Below are 20548 nucleotides of genomic sequence, written 5' to 3' on the forward strand. Positions count from 1 at the left end.
TAAATTTACTGTTACAGTTACTCTAGTAATATTTTGTATCAATTGTACAAGTCAGAGTAGTTTTAATGCAATATACCTTTTACTTTAACTTGAGTATGTCCTGCGATTGGCTGGCAAACAGTTCAGGGTGTACCCCGCCTCCTGCCCGATTACTGGCTGGGATAGGCTCCAGCACGCCCGCGACCCTAGTGAGGAGAAGCGGCTCAGAAAATGGATGGATGGATGGATTTATGTCAAGAAGAAACAGGTCTTTTACACTGATCCACATGCCACTTGCTATTTTTATTTATCAATTATTGCTTGCACAATCTATTTATTTAGACTTTGATTTCCTCATCAGGTGCCGTTGCACCAATCCAACGTAACCACTAGTGACATTTGACTCCAGTTCACCAATCAATCAGCACAAGGCACTCACATGACTGCATACAAAGTCTTCTATTGGGCTTCGCGGGCCTGCTAATGTGACTGCCAACTGGTGTGATGCGCACCTGATGCAGATTAGGAACCACGAAAACTGTAGAGACGCTGCCCGATCCCAGATCAGTTGGTGACTAAAGCTCTGTGACTGCCATCTGTGCTCAAGACATCAGGCAGGTGATACAAGTACTGTTGTCGGGTAAAAATGAGGGAAACCCTTTTTATACATCAGAAGGGCCAACGTGTGTCCCTGTTGTCAAATAATGACTCTGGCTCCTGGTCAGATTTCAGATTCACCATTTTTGATTTATTAACTAAAACAAATAATACAAAAACATGGAAGTATGGCAAAAGCTAAAAAAACTGGAGAGCAGAGTCTAATAGCAGGATCAGCGCCTGGAGAAGACTGAAGATGTCTGTAATTTGCTCTCCTCTTTATCACCTGTGTCCTTGGGGGTGTTAGGGTTAGGGTTATGTTTGTGCCAGAGTCCATCAGCTTCTTCATTTCTTACATAGCCTCAGGGTATCTAGAGTTTGTAAAAATATTATGCAAATTTTCTACAGAGGGACAATTGAGTCAGTCCTCTGTTGTAACTTCACCTGCTGGTTTGGTAATTAAACAGAGATTTCTGACCTATTGAGGACTGCAGGTAAAATTATGGGAATAATGATCCCCCGTTATCCAAAGGACCTTTGCGACCAGTCGACTATCAGACACGCAAAGGCCATATTTTAAGACAGAACTCATGTGTTGAACTGCAAATTTGTTCTTTGGAATTCTAGGAAGAGATGTAGGCTTCCCTAGTGCAGACACAACCAGTACAAACATTCATTTGTCCTTGTCTCAATCAAGCTACTTAAAAAACAGAAATGAATGTGAGGGCTCTGTATTCGGAATTGAATGTACTACATTTATGACTCCAGCCAATGTATGGATGTACTGTATGCGAATGAATGGACCAATGAATGTTTGTAAGGGTGTCGGGATATGTGACTGAACCTCTTTTTATGACAAAAACGGATGTTTCGGTATGTTCAGTTGATAGCGCTGGTTGTTAAGTGACCAAAGGGTCGACAGTTCGAATCACGGCTCCGACTGTCCGCTGTCAAAGTGTCCTTGGGCAAGACCCTGAACCCCAAATTGCTCCCATGGGGCCTGGCAGTGCCTTGCATGGCAACAGCCACCCACTGGTGTATGAATGTGTGTGTGAATGGGCGAATGTGTGAGCATCTATAAAGCTCTTTGAGCACCATGATTGTGTAGTTTGAGCGCTATCTACTGTAAGTGCAACCCAGTTATAATTTTAAAATGATCCAAATGTTAGTGTGGAGGCTATGAGCTGGTATGGATGTGTATTAGTGGCAGTGTTGTGTAGTTCGTCAAGAATCCTACATTTCTGACGCGTATGTACGTTTAATACCACGGCAACAATCGAACGATATCCAACATAAGATGCTGTGTATATTTAAAAAAAATCTATTTAATGTTACTTAACTCAAATTTAAAGATTAAAACTGAAGATACGTAGTGTATGTACAGTATGTAACGTGTTTTCTGACGTTGCCAGGTGTTAAAGCTTACCTTCCAACTAAGTGTTCAGAACACAAACTGCTGTATGAACTCGGTATGTGGTGAGATCAGCTTTGCTGATTCGTGAAAGCTACAATTGCTGTCCTTTCCTTGACAAATGTTCAGTCTTTTTGCCCTGACTCCAAATTAGTGCTGGTAAATGGCGTCCTGAGACGGTGTCCTTCCATTTTTTGATGTTGGGTATCAAATTGATCTATTCAAATACTGAATGGACATGAAAACAAAGTAAACAACCCTAACCTAAGTTTAGTGTACTGTCGTCAGAACCTTGAGGGACCCCTGCTGTTCCTCTATTTCTGAATGTGAAGACAGGAACCCTGTGGATTTTAAGATGTGTTTTGGGCAATTATTTGTCTGAAGCAGAGTTTTGATGATTTAGAATGAAGGTCATTGAAGTAATGTTTTTTGTGTGTTTTTGCTGATATACATTTTTTATGCCTGTTATTCATGGATGAGTCATCAATTTGTACTTGTGGGCAGCTGGAAAAGTTCCAATGGACTTAAAAAGCATGTAAGAACATTACGGTTCCTTAAAAAAAGCATGGTGCAGAAAAAGATTGAGATAAAGTTCTAATTAGGCAAATCAGACAAAGCGTAACTTTTCTAATTGTTCCGGCGCGCCTTTTGTTTAGTGGCCGTGTGAATTCATGAAGTCCTTATCTTGATTTGCCCCCTCCTCCACCAGGAGAGAACACGTGGAGGACACGTTTCGGAAACATGCTGTTTGTTTTTATTTCTTCTTTTTCCTTTCACCCTAATTTGAAACCATAACACTAGTTTGAAATCCTAATTTGCAACACTAATTTGTAATCCTGACTTTGTCTTTAACCTCTAATTTGAAACCATAACTTGAAACCTTAACCGAGGTTTGAGAACTAAATTTGACACCTTAATCTTGGCTTCAAACACGAAATTGAATCCCTATTCGTTTTTTTGTTTTTCCCCCCCCACCCCTAACCCTGGCTTTAAACCCTAATTTGAAACCCTAAATTGAGACCTTAACTATGGCTTAGGACCTAAATTTGAAACCCTAACTCAAAACCCTATACCTGACTTGAAACACAAAGTTGAAACCCAAACTTGAACGCATAACCCTTGGCTTAATTCTTGTAAAATTTCACATTCATTCTCATGAAATTATTATTGTAAAATTGCAGCTTTATTCTTTGATCACAACTTTTGTCTCTAAAAAAATGACTTCTTTCCCCAGTAATATTACAACTTTATTCTTCTAAAATTAAGCCTATTCTCATAAATGTACGACTTTGTTCTGTAATAATAATGTTTAATTCCCCTAAAATTACATATTTATTATTTTAATATTACAAATTTTGGCTCGTATTTTTTTTTTCAGAAATATCATGTCTTTATTCTTCTGAAATAACTATCATTCTTAAATATGCCAAGTTTATTCTTAGAAAATTCTGAAAATTATTCTTGTAAAATTTCAACTTTATTCTCATGAAATTACAGCCTTTTGCGCCATCAAATTGTGATTTATTTTTTTTTCAAATCTTTTGACTGTCAGTTCTTTTTAACATGGCCTCTATAGTAGTAGTTCATAAAATCTGACATTGAGAGTATTGTACATTTCATTCTTGTATAAACTGACCAGAATGAATATAGACATTGAATTGTCAAAAGAGAGGAAATGTCATATTTCATAGGAGGTGCGTAGGGATGAAACAAACGCATACAAAGACAAAATGGACATAGGGACAGCTTAACGGCAAGAGAACGGAAGGCGAGCGAGAGCTTTTGTGGCCTGTCAGAGTGAAGGGCGTGAAATGAACAGAGCCCAGGGGGCCCCGCTAGAGTGTGTCCTGCATGGGAATGAGTGCCACTGGGTCAGCGTGGAAGCGGCTAAAAAGAAGAGAGAGACGGTCAAGGCCCATTAAGCCGGCCGGGATGGCGGCTCGCTCCGGGGCGGCACGGAGAGGCGGCGCGGAGAGGCAGCCCATGTCCTCGCTGATGGGGAAAATGGAAAGTTTTCAGGGGCCAACTTCTCCAACACCCTCACAAATCAAAGGTGATTTCTTTCGTTACACCTGCACAGGTTAATATCATGCATTTTATAGTGAATACAGAGCAGCAATTAAATACAGGCTGTTTTGTACTTCCGTTTTCTGACGGCTGTTCCTCTCCTTTCCCATTTTGTTGGAATATTATGTGAATGTAGTCATAATTATACAATAATTAAGTCATAATTTGAGGAGCTTTTCCATAAATGTTATGAGTTAATCTTCTAAAGTTAAGATTTAATTCGCCTAAATTCACAACTTTATTCTCATAGTAATCTATTCCTTTACAATTGCGACTTTATTCTTTCAACATTAAAACTTTATTCTCATAAAATCACAAATGTATTATCAACTTTATTCTAATAAAGTTGCAACTTTTTTCCAGAAATATTGGAAAAATATGTTCTTCTAAAATTAGGACTTTATTCTCATCAATGAACACCTTGATACTTGTAATAATACATTTATTATTGTCTTAAACTTACAAATTTATTCTCATAAAATTGTCACTTTATTTTTTTTAAACTGTGATTTTATTCCGGTAAAATTATGACTTTTTACAAAATATGGAAACTTTATTCTTATAAAATTAGGGCCAGCATGCATGTTGATCCTCATCCACCTTCATCCTTTTCCAGCCCCCGCATGCCTGCACGTACCACAGCACCAGGCCTCTGCCAGGCTTCGCATCCGCCCGCCCACCTCTGATGCGCCGTGTTGCTGCAGAGCGAGTCAACCTGGCCCAGGGGCAGGAACGTCCAAACGGCCGCACGGCAGCAGACTTTTGTCTCAGGAACAGGACCGCGAGCGTAACCATGCCCATACAGGAGGTCATTAAACAGGTGAGGAGGAGAGAAGACCAACAAGGAATATGTCACTTTGTCTTATGGACATGTCAATAACATTTTAGGGTTGTTTCATATAAGAGGTAGTCTCATTACAAACCTGTTTATTTATTACGACATGTCAAATTGCACAAAAATGAAGAATTTCACAAGAATATAATCAGAATAAAAGTAGATAAAAAATTTGATGACAAGAATAAAGTCACAATTTTTTTAAAGAATAAAGTTGTAATATTAGAAGAAGAATGTGAGTTTTATGAGAATAAACTTTGTAATATTAAGACAAAAAAGCTTGACTGGTCTAAGAATTTAATGATTATAATACTAATGAAAAAAATAAAATTTGATGTTACAAAAACAACGATTTTTTTAAATCAAGAATTAAATTAAAATATTGTCATTTTATTTATATATATATATATTATAATAATTAGAATTGGTCGAGAAATGTGGAAGGATGAGGTAAACGTCAAAGTTTAGTTTGGGAATGTTGTCATAGAAAAATGTGGAGTAATGAAAAATTTGACAATTTTGAGAATGTGAAAAAAATGTCCTGAATGAGCTGAACAGTTGAAAATTGAAATTGTTTGAATTGGTGTAGAAATGTGGAAGGGTTAGGCCAATTTCTGAAAAGTCTCTATTAATTAGTGAAGTTTGTCACAAATTGTAAACTCCTGAAATCAGATTTGATGAGTTAAATTTGCACAATGTCTCCATTCATTCCATTTTTTTTCATGGAAAAGTGCAAAAAGCGGGAATTTGGGGCGGAACAGTAATGATAAAAAGGTTTGGTGCATTTTAACACGTGTGTTGAATTTTCTTCAGCGTTCAATCACACAACATCAATGCTAATGCTAATTTCCTTCTTGACCAAAATCTCCTCCACAGGTCATAGTCAATACAAAAAAAAGTCACTGTGGCCAAATCTGCATTCTCGCAAAAAGCCTCACGTATAAGAAAGAGAGATAAAAGGTGCATTGAGCACTGTAGATCAGACCAGAGCAGAGGTGGCCGACTCTATTGTTCAGGCAACACAAGCAATTTTCTCTCTCTCCTTCTCGTCTTTGTGCTTTTTTTGATGACATGCTGCAGTGCCAGGTCCTGACATGCACGGTATTATCCAGTGCGCACACTTACAAGCAACTGACACGCTGGCTCCACTCCTTTTGTGCCCACAAAGCAACATTATAACATTATACGCCACTGTGCGCCGCAAAAGAATGTATCAAATTCTGGCTTCTGACCTACTTGGCATTATTCTGTACGGGTTATTTTCCATGTAATTTGATCAACAATGGTCATAATAAATAATAACAATAATAATAAATTTAGCTTGTATAGCGCCTTTTGTGAAACCCAAGGACGCGTTACATAAACAAAGGCAATTACAACAAGTCGACGACACAACACAATCAATAAACAAACAACAACAAAACAACCAAACATCAAGAAAGACATAACCTAAAGAAAGACTTACCCTACTGAATTTCCTTTTAAATATAACGCAATTTTACTTGTATGATTATTTGAATTATTGGCAGTTATCATTCAAACGGTAATATTTTTGTCTATGAAACATTTACAAATATATAAAACCAAGGCGGCAAAACTGGTAAATTAGATTTTTTTTTTTTTTTTTTTTTTTTTAATATATAACAGTCTTTACCTTTATTGAGCAAATTATATGAAAACGATCCATACAGCCAAAAACCATTGACAGTCAATTTAAGGCCATCCTGTTATATGGTGTAATGTTTTTTTAATTTCGGAATTAGTAGAGCACTAAGCTGAAGTCTATTTTGGGAAGTGTAATTGTTCGTTTTGGAGACAGTTCTGAGGACCGGGGTTCAAATGCCAGCCCCGCCTGTGAGGAGTTTGCATGTTCTCCCCGTGCCTGCGTGGGTTTTCTCCGGGCACTCCGGTTTCCTCCCACATCCCAAAAACGTGTGGTAGGTTGATTAAAGACTCTAAATTGCTTCTAGGTATGAATGTGAGTGCGAATGGTTGTTTGTTTATATGTGCCCTGCGATTGGCTGGCGACCAGTTCAGGATGTACACCGCCTCTCGACCGAAGATAGCTGGGATAGGCTCCTGCACGCCCGCGACCCTAGTGAGGAGAAGCGGCTCAGAAAATGGATGGATGGATGGATATCGAGAAATAGCTCCAATTGTACAAGCATCCATCCATCCATTTTCCACACTGCTTATCCCCACTGGGATCGCTAGAGCTGGAGCCTATCCCAGCTGACTCTGGGCGAGAGGTGGGGTACACCCCGAACTGGTCGCCAAGCTAATCGCATGCATGTTTTTGGGACGTGGGAGGAAACCGGAATACTTGGAGAAAACCCAAGCAGGCGCGGGGAGAACATGCAAACGCCACACAGGCGAGGCCGGATTTGAACCCGGGTCCTCAGAACTGTGAGGCAGATGTCCTAATCATTTACAGTTGCAGTTAACATTAAATCGTAATACGTTATGCAAAAAAAGCTTTAATTTTGCGAGGATAAAGTTGTAATATTAAAAGAAAAGGGTCATACAGCTAACATACAGTAAGATTGATTTATTTTAATTTTTAGTTATCCAAGAATAGTCCAACCCAATCCATTTTATTTATATAGCACAATTGAAACAAACACAAGGTTCCCATAGTGCTGTACATTGCATTAAAAACACAGCAAAAATACAAAATAAGGATTTAAAAAAATATATAATAAATAAGATGAGATCCCATTGAGATTCAGAATCTCTTTTGCAAGGGAGTCCTGGTCAAGACTAGAAAAGTAAGGAAAAATGTAGGAGAAGTAAATCCATTTAATTTCACAAGGATATTTTTTAATATTACAAGAAAAAGTTGCAGTTTCATGAAAATTAAATCATAAATAAAATTTTGGGTTTTTTGAAAATTAAATCATAATTTAATGAGGAAAAAACTACAATTACAATGTTTTATACTTTGGCAATAAACATGTTTTTATATATGTAATAATATTCATAATTTCATGAGAATGAAGTAGTAATATTATTAGACAAATTTCCAATCTTCTGGAAATTAAATGATAATATGAGAAAAAAGTTTTACCATTGCGGGAATATCCATCCATCCACCCATTTTTCGTACCGCTTCATCCTCACTAGGGTCGCGGGCGTGCTGGAGCCTATCCCAGCTGTCATTGGGCAGGAGGCGGGGTACACCCTGAACTGGTTACCAGCCAATAGCAGGGCACATACAAACAAACAACCATTCGCACTGACATTCACACCTAGGGGCAATTTAGAGTTGTCAATTAACCTACCACGCATGTTTTTGGGATGTGGGAGGAAACCGGAGTGCCCGGAGAAAACACACGCAAGCAAGGGGAGAACATGCAAACTCCACACAGGCGGGGACGGGGATTGAACCCCGCACCTCAGAACTGTGAGGCAGACGCGCTAACCAGTCGTCCACTGTGCCGCCATTGCGGGAATAAAATTCTAATATTACAAGAAAAAGTTGGAATTTCTTGAAAATGAACTTGTAAAATCAATATTCAAAAAACTAAAGTTGAGACATAATGTTTTATGAGCGATAAGTAAAATTTTACAAGAACGAAGTTTTAAGGTTAAGGCAATAAACCTTTTTTTACAATGCACAAAATTCATATTTTTTTCTGTGTGGAAAAAAGTTATTTCATTTGAATAAAATTGTAGTATTACAAGAAAGTTAGAATAGTCGGAGAATTCAATCGTAAAATTGTTTTAAAAAACTAGAAATAAGTCATGCAAAAAGAAAAAGATAACTATTTTTTTACAAGAAACTTAAAACAATGAACGGGAAAAATCTATATAATTTTACATGAATAGTTTGTAATATTATTAGAATAAAGGCATAATAAAAACAAGCATTACGTTGTAATATTACGAGAATACAGTCATATCAAAAAAGTCAGAAAGGTGCCACTGTTTTTAGAATAGCCGTAAAAAAAAATTTTGCCATGCAATATTACCCCAAAAATACAAACGCTTTACAAGCAAATACAGTAATACAAAAAAAATATTCAAAAAGTAATTTTTGGAGGTTATTCATAGTTTTACAAATAAAGTTGGTTATGACAATAAAGTCATAACTTTACGAGAATGAAATAATTTTAGCGGAAAAAAAGTAATAATTTTAAGAGGATAGATTTGAAATATTTTGAGAATAGTCTGAATATTAGGAAAAATTTGTAATGGTGCAAAACAAAAGTGGAAATATTTTCCTCCTTGTATGATAGTGATAGTTATTTTTGTACAGTCGGCATTTCCGATGGGGCAAAAATTGCTGCTAGTTTTTATTTGGCTTGTTTGTGACACTGACTCGTGCAAAAAAAAAATTACTTTCTTTTTAAGCCTTTGCATCCGAGCCTCCATTCGATTGTGTTGAGAATTCAATGATGATGTCATAAAAATAAGTGTAGTTTACAAAGGGTCAATCCAATTGGCCCCATCGAGCACAGTGGATGCCTCCTCAACCAGCCGAGCGGGCGAGCGAGGGTCGTGCGGCGTTTTCTGAGGAGGTCAACTTTTATTCCCGGTCGAGCCGGAATGAAAAGGCGTTAATGCGTGCTGGTTGAAGATAAACGACTCTGCCAGGACGCCGGATGAGCTGCGAATGACTCGCTTTGCTTTCCGGCTCCTCGCTGTTCCGCTGCGAATGTATATTCAATGTTTGTTTTTTTTCTTTTGCCTCTGCTACAACAATAATTCCTCTTTTCTTTCTTGTTTAGTACAATTAAGACGATGTTGTATTGTCATATTTATTTTTGCACCGTCTTGTTTGTATTCTATTTGAATGAAATGTTAATTTTCGGCTTCAGTTAGATGGTAATGACTTCTTCATACTGTGCACCAATACAACATTCAACAGTGCACATCTAATGGCAACTAATTATTTACCCCAATGGGACCAAAACTCATTTGTTTTTCATCCAGCAACGCGCTTGTTCTTCTTCATCAGTCACTACAGTAGACGGCAAATTTGTCATCCCGTACGCTGCCATTCACTCGTCGGCTGTAAGTGTACATCAGTCACTACAGTGGACAGCTATTCAAAATCTGCTTTCTTGTACACCATTAAGTCTCTGTCAAGGTTGCGCATCAATCACTACAGTGGACAGTTGCGCAACCTTGACATCAATAATTATTGAGCTTTTGAATAACTTTCCGCTGTAGTGACTGAAATACAACTTAAGATTCACACATATGGAAAAAGCAGTTTTTGAGTGGGTGTCCATTGTTAGTGACGTATACCTTTTTCATCAAGACTCAACTTATTTGAATAGCTGTCCACTGTAGTGACAGATGCACAACTTTGACATCTGGATGCTTGCATATACAGTAGAAGTAAACAACTTTAAAGTGAATCCCAAAAGTGGTTATCAGGTTGAGCGACAGCGCTGAACAATAACGCTACACGGCAAGGACGACGTCACCGTGGCGACCAGTCAGCGGCGAGGTCGCTGATTCACTTCCTTCCTGCTGAGTCGGAAGCGCCCGCGTCTCAGCGCGGCGTCGCTTTAAAGACGTCACGCAGAACATCCTGGGCGATTAATCTATTAACCGCCGAGCGATTCCTGGAAGAAAATCAAAAGACCACTGAACAGTTTCTTCTTTGTCTCCCAGGAAGGACTTTTCAAAGGTCACGGCGCCCCGTTCAAAACACGCCACTTTCCATCGGTCAGCACTCTGCACTGCTTCGCCATCCATCAACGTTAAAAGGACCAAAGCGTTCGGAGAGAAGATGCCTTAAACGGACGGCACCTTTTTGCTTACAAAAGTGAACGTTTTGTTTTTCATCTTGTCGTGCCGCTCCTATGACAGTCTGGTTTTCCTGATCATACTTTAGGTTTAATTTTAGATCAAGTCAAAATAGCAGGATTATGTTGGGGTGGGCGGGAATATACAATTTAAAAGGCATCTTTCACAACCGACTATATGTTAAATAAATAAATACAATCTTGGATTAAAATGGTCGTAATAATAATAATTACAATGGTATTGGTAATAATACTAATAATAATAAGAAAAATATTCACATAAGGAATTAAAAGTAGTCACCACAAAAAAATTCTGAAATGAAAAACATTTACACATTAGTATTCAAAACAGACAACTGATTAGTAAAAAAAGAGAGAGAAAGAAACAAACACTTTAAAACCAGACGAAACTGATAAGAAACTAGAATAAAACATTTAGATAATGAATTCATTTAAAAAAAAACAATTATTTTGATAACTTCATTAATACTACCCATTATAATACTTCAAAAAAATCAAATTACAAACACTTGCAGAGGAAATGGAAAAAAAGATCTACAAGTTCAACTCAAACATCAAATTGACTAAAACAATTTATAAATACAAAATTAAAGTAAATATAATTTTTTGTGAGAGATTTTTATTAATTATTTAATCAACAGTCATGACATATTTAAAACATTTTCAGGATGATTAAAAAATATCTTAATCTAAAAGTCAAACAAAAAAATACTTAAATTGATAAACAAATTTAGAAAAATAAATACGAATTATGAGTTATTTTAAAATCAATATTCAAGTAAAAATTAAAAATAAAACACTCAAAACTAATACCATTTATTTAAAAATTATGATAAACCATTTTCAAATACAACAAAATAGCTAATTTAAAAACAGTCCCTGTGGCAACAAAAAAATATATCAAAGCTAAAAGTATTTTCTATTATTTTAATATTAAGAAAAGTGCAAATTAAAAGCAGGTACAAGAGAAATATAAAATTAGAAAAGGTGATGGAGTATATGCGTATTTGTGCAAAAAAAAAATTGCAGAAAAGTGGTGCTGCAATAAATACATTTATTTTTTAAATTCATTCATATTAGTGGTGCTGCAATAATGACTGACATATTCTTTTCCAATATAGATCAATTCAATTCAATAGATTTAATTAAAAAGCGCTGACTGATATGACACAATCGCAATGATTTTGTTTAACGAAAAAAAAAAATAATCAAAAAACACAAGTGTCCTGTATGCGTGTTTGAGCATTTTTTTGCAATCAATATCTTAAATTACGGTGCGTATGCGTGACTGTCAGTGGCTGATGACAATCCTGCTTTGATTTTTTTTTTTTTTTTTTCTCCTTTCTCCTCTCTTGGTGTAATTACCCGGGGAAAAAAATCTCTCAAAGTGTGACATTAGCAGCAGAGCGTTTCCGCCTTACCGTATCATTATTATTATCATTATCAGTTTTTCAACTGTGTATTGACGAGCCTTCCCTTTTCATTGCGAAATAACCCCCTTTCTTTTTAAAAGCCGCCGACTTCAATCTGTGGAGGGCCTGGTCTGATGTAACGACTTCACGCCTTCGTAGCTCCTTGTCTTCTCTTTTCCATATTGATTAGCTGCCGCCTCCGTGTTGACGCGCACGGACAAAATTAATGATTATCGCTCATGATTAGACTGCGAGTCTTTCAATTTATATGTATATATATATATATATTTATGTATGTATGTATGTAGAACTGCTGCTGGGCTGCTGGACTACTTGGAGAAAACGTAGCAAATAAATAAAAGACAAAAGCAGGGTCTACATCAAAACAACATCGCTTGCTACATGAAGCGTGGTGAAAACACTTGGTCGGGCTAGGGCCGATACTAATGCTACAGGAGTCTCAGGAGAGGTGTCCAGGCTTGTCCACCAATTACAGACACTCTAGTCTCCTTATTGAAGACAGTGTTACATCTAAATGGTCTTGGAAGCAGTGCTTTTTATTATTATTATTATTATTATTTGCATATTGTTGCTTTATTCACAGTCAGTCTGATGCTAGTGCAACACGAGGGGTCCTGGCTGGTCCGCCAATATTACAGACCACTAGAGGCTACTATTACATTTTACATATTGTTGCTTTCATCAGGAGACATATTTGCAGTAGTGAGGGATGCATTAAGGCGCATAACTCCGATGGTAAGGCTACATGAGATGAGATTAATTTTAAAGCTGTTATTTGAGGCTACAGTTTTTACATATTTTGCTGAACTACATTTGCATACCCGACACTCGGGTTGGCGATGAAGCTAGCGACTGTATGTTTACTTCAGTGCATTACGCAAATGTTAGCATTTAGCATGTGCATTCATTGATTCGATTGAATGGTGGACCAGCCAGGACACTTCTCTCGTGGCATTAGCATCGGCGTTAATATAATTGTTTGTAGTATATCTGCTGTAACTGTCATACGCTCAAATGACGAGTGTTTAACACATGATGCAAATAAGTTCTGTTAGCATTTAGTATGTGGATTCATTGGTTTGGTTAACAGCCAGGACACCGCTTAATGTAACATTAGCATTAGCGTCAATGCTGAAATTATTTGTTTTATATATATATATATATATATATATATATACATATATATATATTAAAAAAAACATCCATCTCCAGCCATCCATTTTCTTTACAGTTTATCCTCACTAGGGCGTGCTGGAGCCTATCCCAGATATCTTCGGGCGAGATACGGGGTACACCCAGGTCCTCAGAACTGTGAGGCACACACACACATATGTATATATATATATATATATATATATGTGTGTGTGTGTAATTAATAGTTTATCTTCTATAACTTTAACACATTAAAATGAGGTTTATTGTTGTCTGTCAGGGGGAGCCGTGTAGCAAAGTAACTATTCCTTACCAAAGCTTTAAAGCCTGCTGCATCACAATGTTGATTCAATGGTGATTTGGTGTGGGAACGTCGGCTCCATCCAATCAAGACATTGTTCCAGCACTGTGCTGAGGTTTCTGACCCTGTTTCGGTAACGAGGCGCAGTGGAAGATGGAGTAGGTGATAGAAGAAGAAGAGAAGGAGGAGGGCGAGATGGAAGCAAGATAGGCGAGATGGCGAGACACCATTGCAGGATTGCGTCAGTGCCAACAAACGACCGAATCAATGGTGGTCGGAATGAGAAGGCCGGCTGATTCCTGAGCAGAACAAAAGCAGAGAGTGATGAAGGAGGAAGGAAGGAATGAGGGATGGATGGAAGGATGACGCAACAGGTGTCACATGCTGGAGGTGGCAGGAAATGTCGAGAGCAGGAAACAAAATGCATTCACTGTAGAATCACATCCAATGCAATTATGCCCTATTATTGTTTTTGTGCCTTTTTTGGAAAATGACTTTCTTCTGGCTTCTGATTGGCCAACATGACTTGTGTGGTTACATGGACCAAAAATCATTGAATATTTGGACATAAACAAATAGAAAATATATTTTAAAAATGAATAATATTTTTAAACAATAAAGATACAAGGTGAGTTTATATGAACAATTGAAAAAAACAATTTTGTGAAACAATTTATTTAACTCATTGTGACATAAATAATAGATATATAGAATATTAGATATATCAAAAAGAAAATGCATGAATAAAATATATAAAATATTAATAAAGGAAAATGTAAAAAAAAAAAAAAATTAATGTTGATATATAATATATATATAAATGTATATAAAATATACATTGGAACCTCGATTTAACGGACCCCGATATATCGAATATCGGAAGTAACGGACCATCTGAACAGTACATGTGTCCAAAAATAGTTTCCAGCTGTCACTCAAACCGGAGTTGACAAAGTCTGTTAGTTCCAGAATTGGCCACTGTTGGTTACTGGCGCTGTGGCGCAATACAGGCAGAGAGTGGGACACACATTTCGGGCTCACAGATATGCAATATGACTAAGATCAGTACGTCAACAATATCACCATCAAGCACACTGGGGTGGTAAGTTTGGATAAAACTTTTCGAACGTTTTCAAGCTTTTTTTCATATTTATTTACAATAACTTTGTACTGTACTGGGCATTTTAGGCAACAAAAAAAAACAATAATGTTGTACTGTAGTGAACAAATCTTCCAAAAAAGAGGCTTCAAGCGGTTTAATGCCACTCTTAGCTGAAGTTTACTGTCAAACTACACACAAAACAAAGAGAATTACATGTTCTGATTTTAAAGCAACCACATACGAAGGACTCTGCATCTTTTTGCACAATTGTAAAAAAAAAAGAATAATAATGTACCGGCATTACCAGATAACTAGCAACCCTTTACTGCTCAGTGACTGTTTTTTTTTGTTTTTTTTGTCAATGTCTTTCTGTCTCCAAAGTGTTCTGTAAATTGACTGTCTGTTGTCGTACTAGAGCGGCTCCAACTACCGGAGACAAATTCCTTACGTGTTTTTGGACATACTTGGCAAATAAAGATGATTCTGATTCTGATAGCCTCTGCTACCTGAACGCTAACATACTATGGGAAACTCCATAGGCACACGGGCGAGAAATTATTATCTATGTGGCAGTGTTGTTACTGAATATTTGAACACAAACGATGCTGCAACACATGCAGACAGTGTCACGGTCAGACGCTATGTTGCTTAGTGCATCATTGTGTGCGTTTTCTGTGTCTTTCGCCTTTATTTTTGTGTTCTGGTAGCTCAATATGGGCCCAAGAAAAGAGGGAAGGACTCACTGTGGACTTAAAAAAAAAACACCATTTGTGAAGAGTATATCAATGGTGCATGCATTGCAAAGCTTGCTTGCAAGTACAGTACAGTATGGAAGAAACAAGCCCACAATTGCCACTATTGTGGTTTAAAAAAAAAAAAAAGGATGTTTTTTGTTGCTGCTGTCATGGCCAAGGGGGTGAAGTATCTCGAAAGGACTGAGAGAAACATCTGGACCAAGTGGAAAAGCTGTTGCTCTTTTGGATAAATGAAAAACAGCTAGCGAGTGATAGCATTTCCGGGTCTATCATTTGCGAGACAGCGAGACACTTACTGTACATGCAAACTTGTCAAGAGAAGAAGAAGCTGTAAACCAAGAAGTCAAGGCTAAGTGGATTTCATTTATTTATTCTTCATAATTATAGCAAGCTGGTTCTTGAAGTTAAGGGTTTTTGTGATTTCTGACTGGCTAGGAACACACCAGAGGGACGCGCGACGTGACACTGTTCAGGTGCGTGTCGGCAGGGCAGCTGCATTTGAGTGAGGAGGACAGTTGGGCTTGTTTTTGTTGTTAATTTGGTTCATTATTTAGTTAGTTTTTTGATCACTCACCCCTTGTCTTGTTTGATATACAGTACTGTTAGCTTTAACTTGTGTTCAAAGTGTTCATTCAGACTTTTACTAAAATAGGGACTTTTGTCGACGCTGGAACCAATTATTCATGTTTACATGATTTCTTACGGGAAAATGATGTTCAATATACAAACTTTTCAATTTACAAACCCCGTTCAAGAACGAATTAAGTTCGTAAATTGAGGATCCGTTGTATAACAATACTCACAGGCCCATATTCTTTATCACATAGACAATCTTGCTTCTAACCTACAAATCCCTCCATGCACTTGCCTCCCAGTACCTGTCGGACCTCCTCCACCCATAAACTCCATCTGGGGTCTTCCAGCTCTGGTCTTCTCTCCTTCCCGCACACCCCCCTGCGAACCTTTGGGGCCAGGGCCTTGAGCATGGCAGTCCTCGCTCTGGAACTCTCTCTCCTCTGAGATCCGCAACGCTCCATCGCAGGACATTTTCAAGCAAAACCTCAAAACTCATCTGTTTCACACAGGTTGTGATGTTTAGTGTCCTTTGTTCTGTTTTTTTTTTTATGTCCACTTGTGTAAAGCAACCTTGGGTTCTGTGAAAGTTATTATTATTATTATTATTATTATTATTTAGCCTTTGCTAAGAACGACTAATATTGTCGTACTGAGAAGCCGAGTGAGGAGCTGAGCCTCCAGTATAGCATATCATTGCATGTGTGAACATAAAGAAAAGCATTTTAAAAGAAAATACGTTTAAATGCTTTTTGAGAATTTTGAAAAAACATAAAATAAAATAAAATTAAATAATTTAACAACAACAAAAACGCACATGGAGATAACATAACGAAGAAAAAGAGACTTTTCCAAATGAATTGCGCTGACATGAATAAGGCATCATTCTGGTCTGGTTTGTCAGGAAGTAGCTTATCTGTCTTTGAAAGCAGTCGTCCAATCAGGTGCGACCAAGGCCATCGTGCCTCCAGTCTCTGCTTGCTGGGCCGCCAAAGTTTTGGACTTTTATTTGGATCCACATGAGTGCGAGCTCAATAATCCTCCAAAATTAATCTCTCATTGATTAACGACTCAGGGCTTAAAGTACCTCACTGAGTGCCAGTAATGCGTGCAACAGCGCTCCTGATAATAACAAAGCATTGAAGTTTAGTCGCCGACAGAAAAGTTCTGCTTCTTTACGGCTCGTTTGCGCCGAGATCGATGGCGTACGTGCATGATAAATTGCGCGGGGACGGCTATTGACGCGCTATCATTAAGACTTTTTTAATTAGTCGGCTGGTAGGAAAAAAGGATGAAGTGTAGCAGCAGGAGCAGAGGCCACCATCACAGCTACCTAATGACTGTGTGTCATCTTCCATGCAGTACATTTGGAAAGTCTTCACAGTGCTTTTCATCTACAATTGTTTATGTGAAAGCAGGGGTGGGCAAAGTATGGCCTGCGAGCAGAGTTGTGTAGTAACAAGCTACATTTACTCCGTGCCATTAACTGAAGTAACCTATTTGATGAATTGTACTTATCAGCCTAGTTTTAATGCAACATAGTTTTTACTTTTACTCGAGTACTTTTACTCGAGTATTTTCATCATTCTTTGCCGTTGTATTGTGCTACATTCCGCTCGCTGCTTGTACAGAATTTTATCTACAGGTTTTTATTTTTGCTTGCACAATCCGTTTTGGTCTCGCAAAGAGACTTGTGACATGACTCTGTTTCACCAGTCCAACTGCTAGTCACGTTTGACTCCATTTGACCAATTAAACGGAGCCAAGCAGTCACATGACCGCGCAGTCGCCCCACACGCGAGCAAAGTTTTCAATGTGACATGGCAGGAATCTATATTTACCTAATAGTTAGGCTGTAGCTCACCGAGACCCGAGTGACCATAAAACAGTATGAAAAAATGGATGGATGGACTATGGGAAAAAAAACAGCTATCATCTGTGTCTGCCTAAAAATGCCGGCATTTCAGCCTACAGCTCCTCTTGGAATTTGAGAAACGTACAAGAGGCTCTCACACATTGCATTTGCAAAATGTTCTGCTCTGTTGGCCCAAACCAGCAGGTCAACCATATCACGTGAAAGCAAATTGCAGCTGTGCGCACTGAAGATCGATGTAAATTGGCCGAACTCACTTTGTTTTTGAACAACACTGGTCAACAAGAATTTGTATTTATTTATTTATTTTTGCTGATGCAGGACAATTTTGATGTGCTGAATCCAAATATCACATTGCTTTTGCTCAATCAGGTCAACTTTTTTTGACTATGGTCACACTTTTGTTTACATGTAAATGTATTTTTGCTTTAGAGGTTCAAATAAACGGCTGTTCATGCCCTGAATTCCGAACAATGATGACGTAACATTCAATTCACAGGCGCTTACTTTTATCGATGTCTGCTATTCAATTTAGAGTAAGCAACATTTGTAACATTTGATTTATAATTTGGTAACAACTTGGGATAAAAACCTCACCTGAACAAGAGAAACGGATGTCATTATCGGATTAGGCAATGAAAATTGTCTTCAAGTTTTTTGTAACCCAGTGTAATGAAACAGAGTATCAGCAATGCTGCAGATGTCAGCATTGCTGTGAGTGAATCATCCTGACGGAGTTCAGGACTTGAATCGTTTTTTTCACGAAATACTTTCTTACTCTAATTATTTTAAGGACTAGTTATTACTTTTTCTTGCATAATATGATTCATTAATTCAGTAAGAAAGGGTTAAGCGGTTAAATATTTTAGACTGAAGTAGACTGATGTGTTTAAAGTAGAAAAGAAATGTACATGTATTATTTTTACAGTATTTTGATGAAGCTGACCTTTTTTGTCATTTGGGACAGACAGGCACATGAGGATATTTCATCTGGTTGTGACCCACCGCTCGCTTCTTTCACCGTTTCGTCTTACCGACCTCCTCACTGTTTTATTAATCTCCATCCATAATCCCCTTACAAGAATCTTCCTCCGTGTCTCCAGGAGATGAGAAGCTTGTGCCACAATTTCCTCCCCAGCTTTGCCTCACTCCGCCTTTGCTCCTATCTTCCCCATCTTGTCTAACCTCCATGTTGCTCTTCTTCCTAATAATAATGGAATTCAGAGAAGACGAGCCTTTCCAGACCAGAGGGAAACCCCCTACCGTTTCTTCTTCAATCACGCTCAGCAGGACTTCACTGAGCCATGGCGATTACAATGAGGGCACTGCAGCCTCCGCCACGACGTTTAGGACTGCTTTCCTCCAACGAATGTTGTGTCACTTAGGAAATTACCAAAGGCTACGCCCATATTCTATGACTGAACTCAGTCAATCATCTGTCTACTATATGTGCTCCCGATTCTGTATCAATCGGGTAAAAGTAAGAGTTCGTTAAAGTATAAGGCCTGGAATTTGCCCCAAAATCTCAGCTTTAAACCAAAATGGCTGCCTTCTTGTTCAAATTGAGACTTTTTCACACATCCTGTTATGAGAGAAATGTCCATCCTATTTCAGATCGATTGGTGAGACTGGTGGCAGGGGATATTTTTTTTCTAATTATCCAAGAACCCTCAAAATGATCATGTAACTTTGATGCCATGCTCCACCCACATTACATGGCGTAAGAAAAAAGGTCTTCATAATTTAGCGTTGCCCCTCTGTGCAAGATCATGCTTTCCTGTTTGGGGCTCATTCAGGCTTATTCTTTCGGAAAAGTTCTTCAAAAAAACAAGCCTCGAAATTGGCCCATAATGGTTGTTTCACACCAAAGTGGCGGTCTTCCTGTTCGATTTTAGGCATGGGTCCTTGAGACTTCTTTGGAACTACATCCAATGCAGGTTTTTACCAATACTTGCCAACTTCCTGTTCGATTTCGGGCGTGGTTCTTCAGGCTTTTCACTCCGTCCTGTTATTATAAACATGTCCACCCAATATCAGGTTGATTGGTGAAACTGGTGGCAGGGGCTAATTTATTCTAACTTTCCAAGACTCCCCTAAGCTGTCATCCAACTTTGATGCCAAACTCTGTCCACATTAAATGACAAAGGCAAAAAAAATAAATCCAAAAAATCTTTACAACTTATTGTCGCACATCTATCTAATTTGGGGCTCATTTGAGTGAATTCCCTTACAGTAGTTGTCAAAAATGGCTGCTTTAAACTAGAATTGCCAACTTCCTGTTCACCTTTAGGAGTTTCATCACATGCAACAGGCTATGAACTTTCAAAACCGAGATCCACTTGGGGCTAAATTGGGCGAATCTATTAGTACGAGTTTGTTAAAGGTGGCATATTTTACCAAACCAACGTTTTTGTAGTATTTGGGATGTAATATTGGCTCTCTGCTGCCTCAGTAAACATGCGAAATATGAATTTAAATCGTCCACGCATTCCTGAGTCCCGAATGTTTTTCTGCCGAGAGGCCTGAAATCAGGTCATTCGAATTTCTCAAGCTTATCTACGTCACTAGCGAAGATCTCCGCCTCCCTCTCCACTCCCGACCCAGCGCTGTCAACATAACAAACACGTGTGCGCTCACAAGTGGGTCTTCTACATTGAGGCAAGCAATCAGAGGAAAGGGGGCGGTCTTAG

The 20548-nt window shown here is 38.1% G+C and overlaps 1 long non-coding RNA gene across 2 annotated transcripts; it reads left to right on the plus strand.

Moving 5' to 3' along the window:
• The first annotated feature begins 273 nt into the window (after positions 1–273).
• LOC133480129 (uncharacterized) lies at positions 274–18322 on the plus strand. Of its 2 annotated transcripts, none has more exons than XR_009789194.1 (3): positions 274–4040; positions 4671–4874; positions 16288–18322. It is a non-coding gene; the product is annotated as an uncharacterized LOC133480129 (long non-coding RNA). The 2 variants fall into 2 exon arrangements; XR_009789193.1 differs by lacking the exon at positions 16288–18322 and adding an exon at positions 10515–12447 and having other exon boundaries at positions 276–4040.
• The last annotated feature ends 2226 nt before the right edge of the window (positions 18323–20548 follow it).

The sequence above is a fragment of the Phyllopteryx taeniolatus genome, chromosome 6, assembly GCF_024500385.1.
Source record: "Phyllopteryx taeniolatus isolate TA_2022b chromosome 6, UOR_Ptae_1.2, whole genome shotgun sequence".
Lineage (NCBI taxonomy): Eukaryota > Metazoa > Chordata > Actinopteri > Syngnathiformes > Syngnathidae > Phyllopteryx > Phyllopteryx taeniolatus.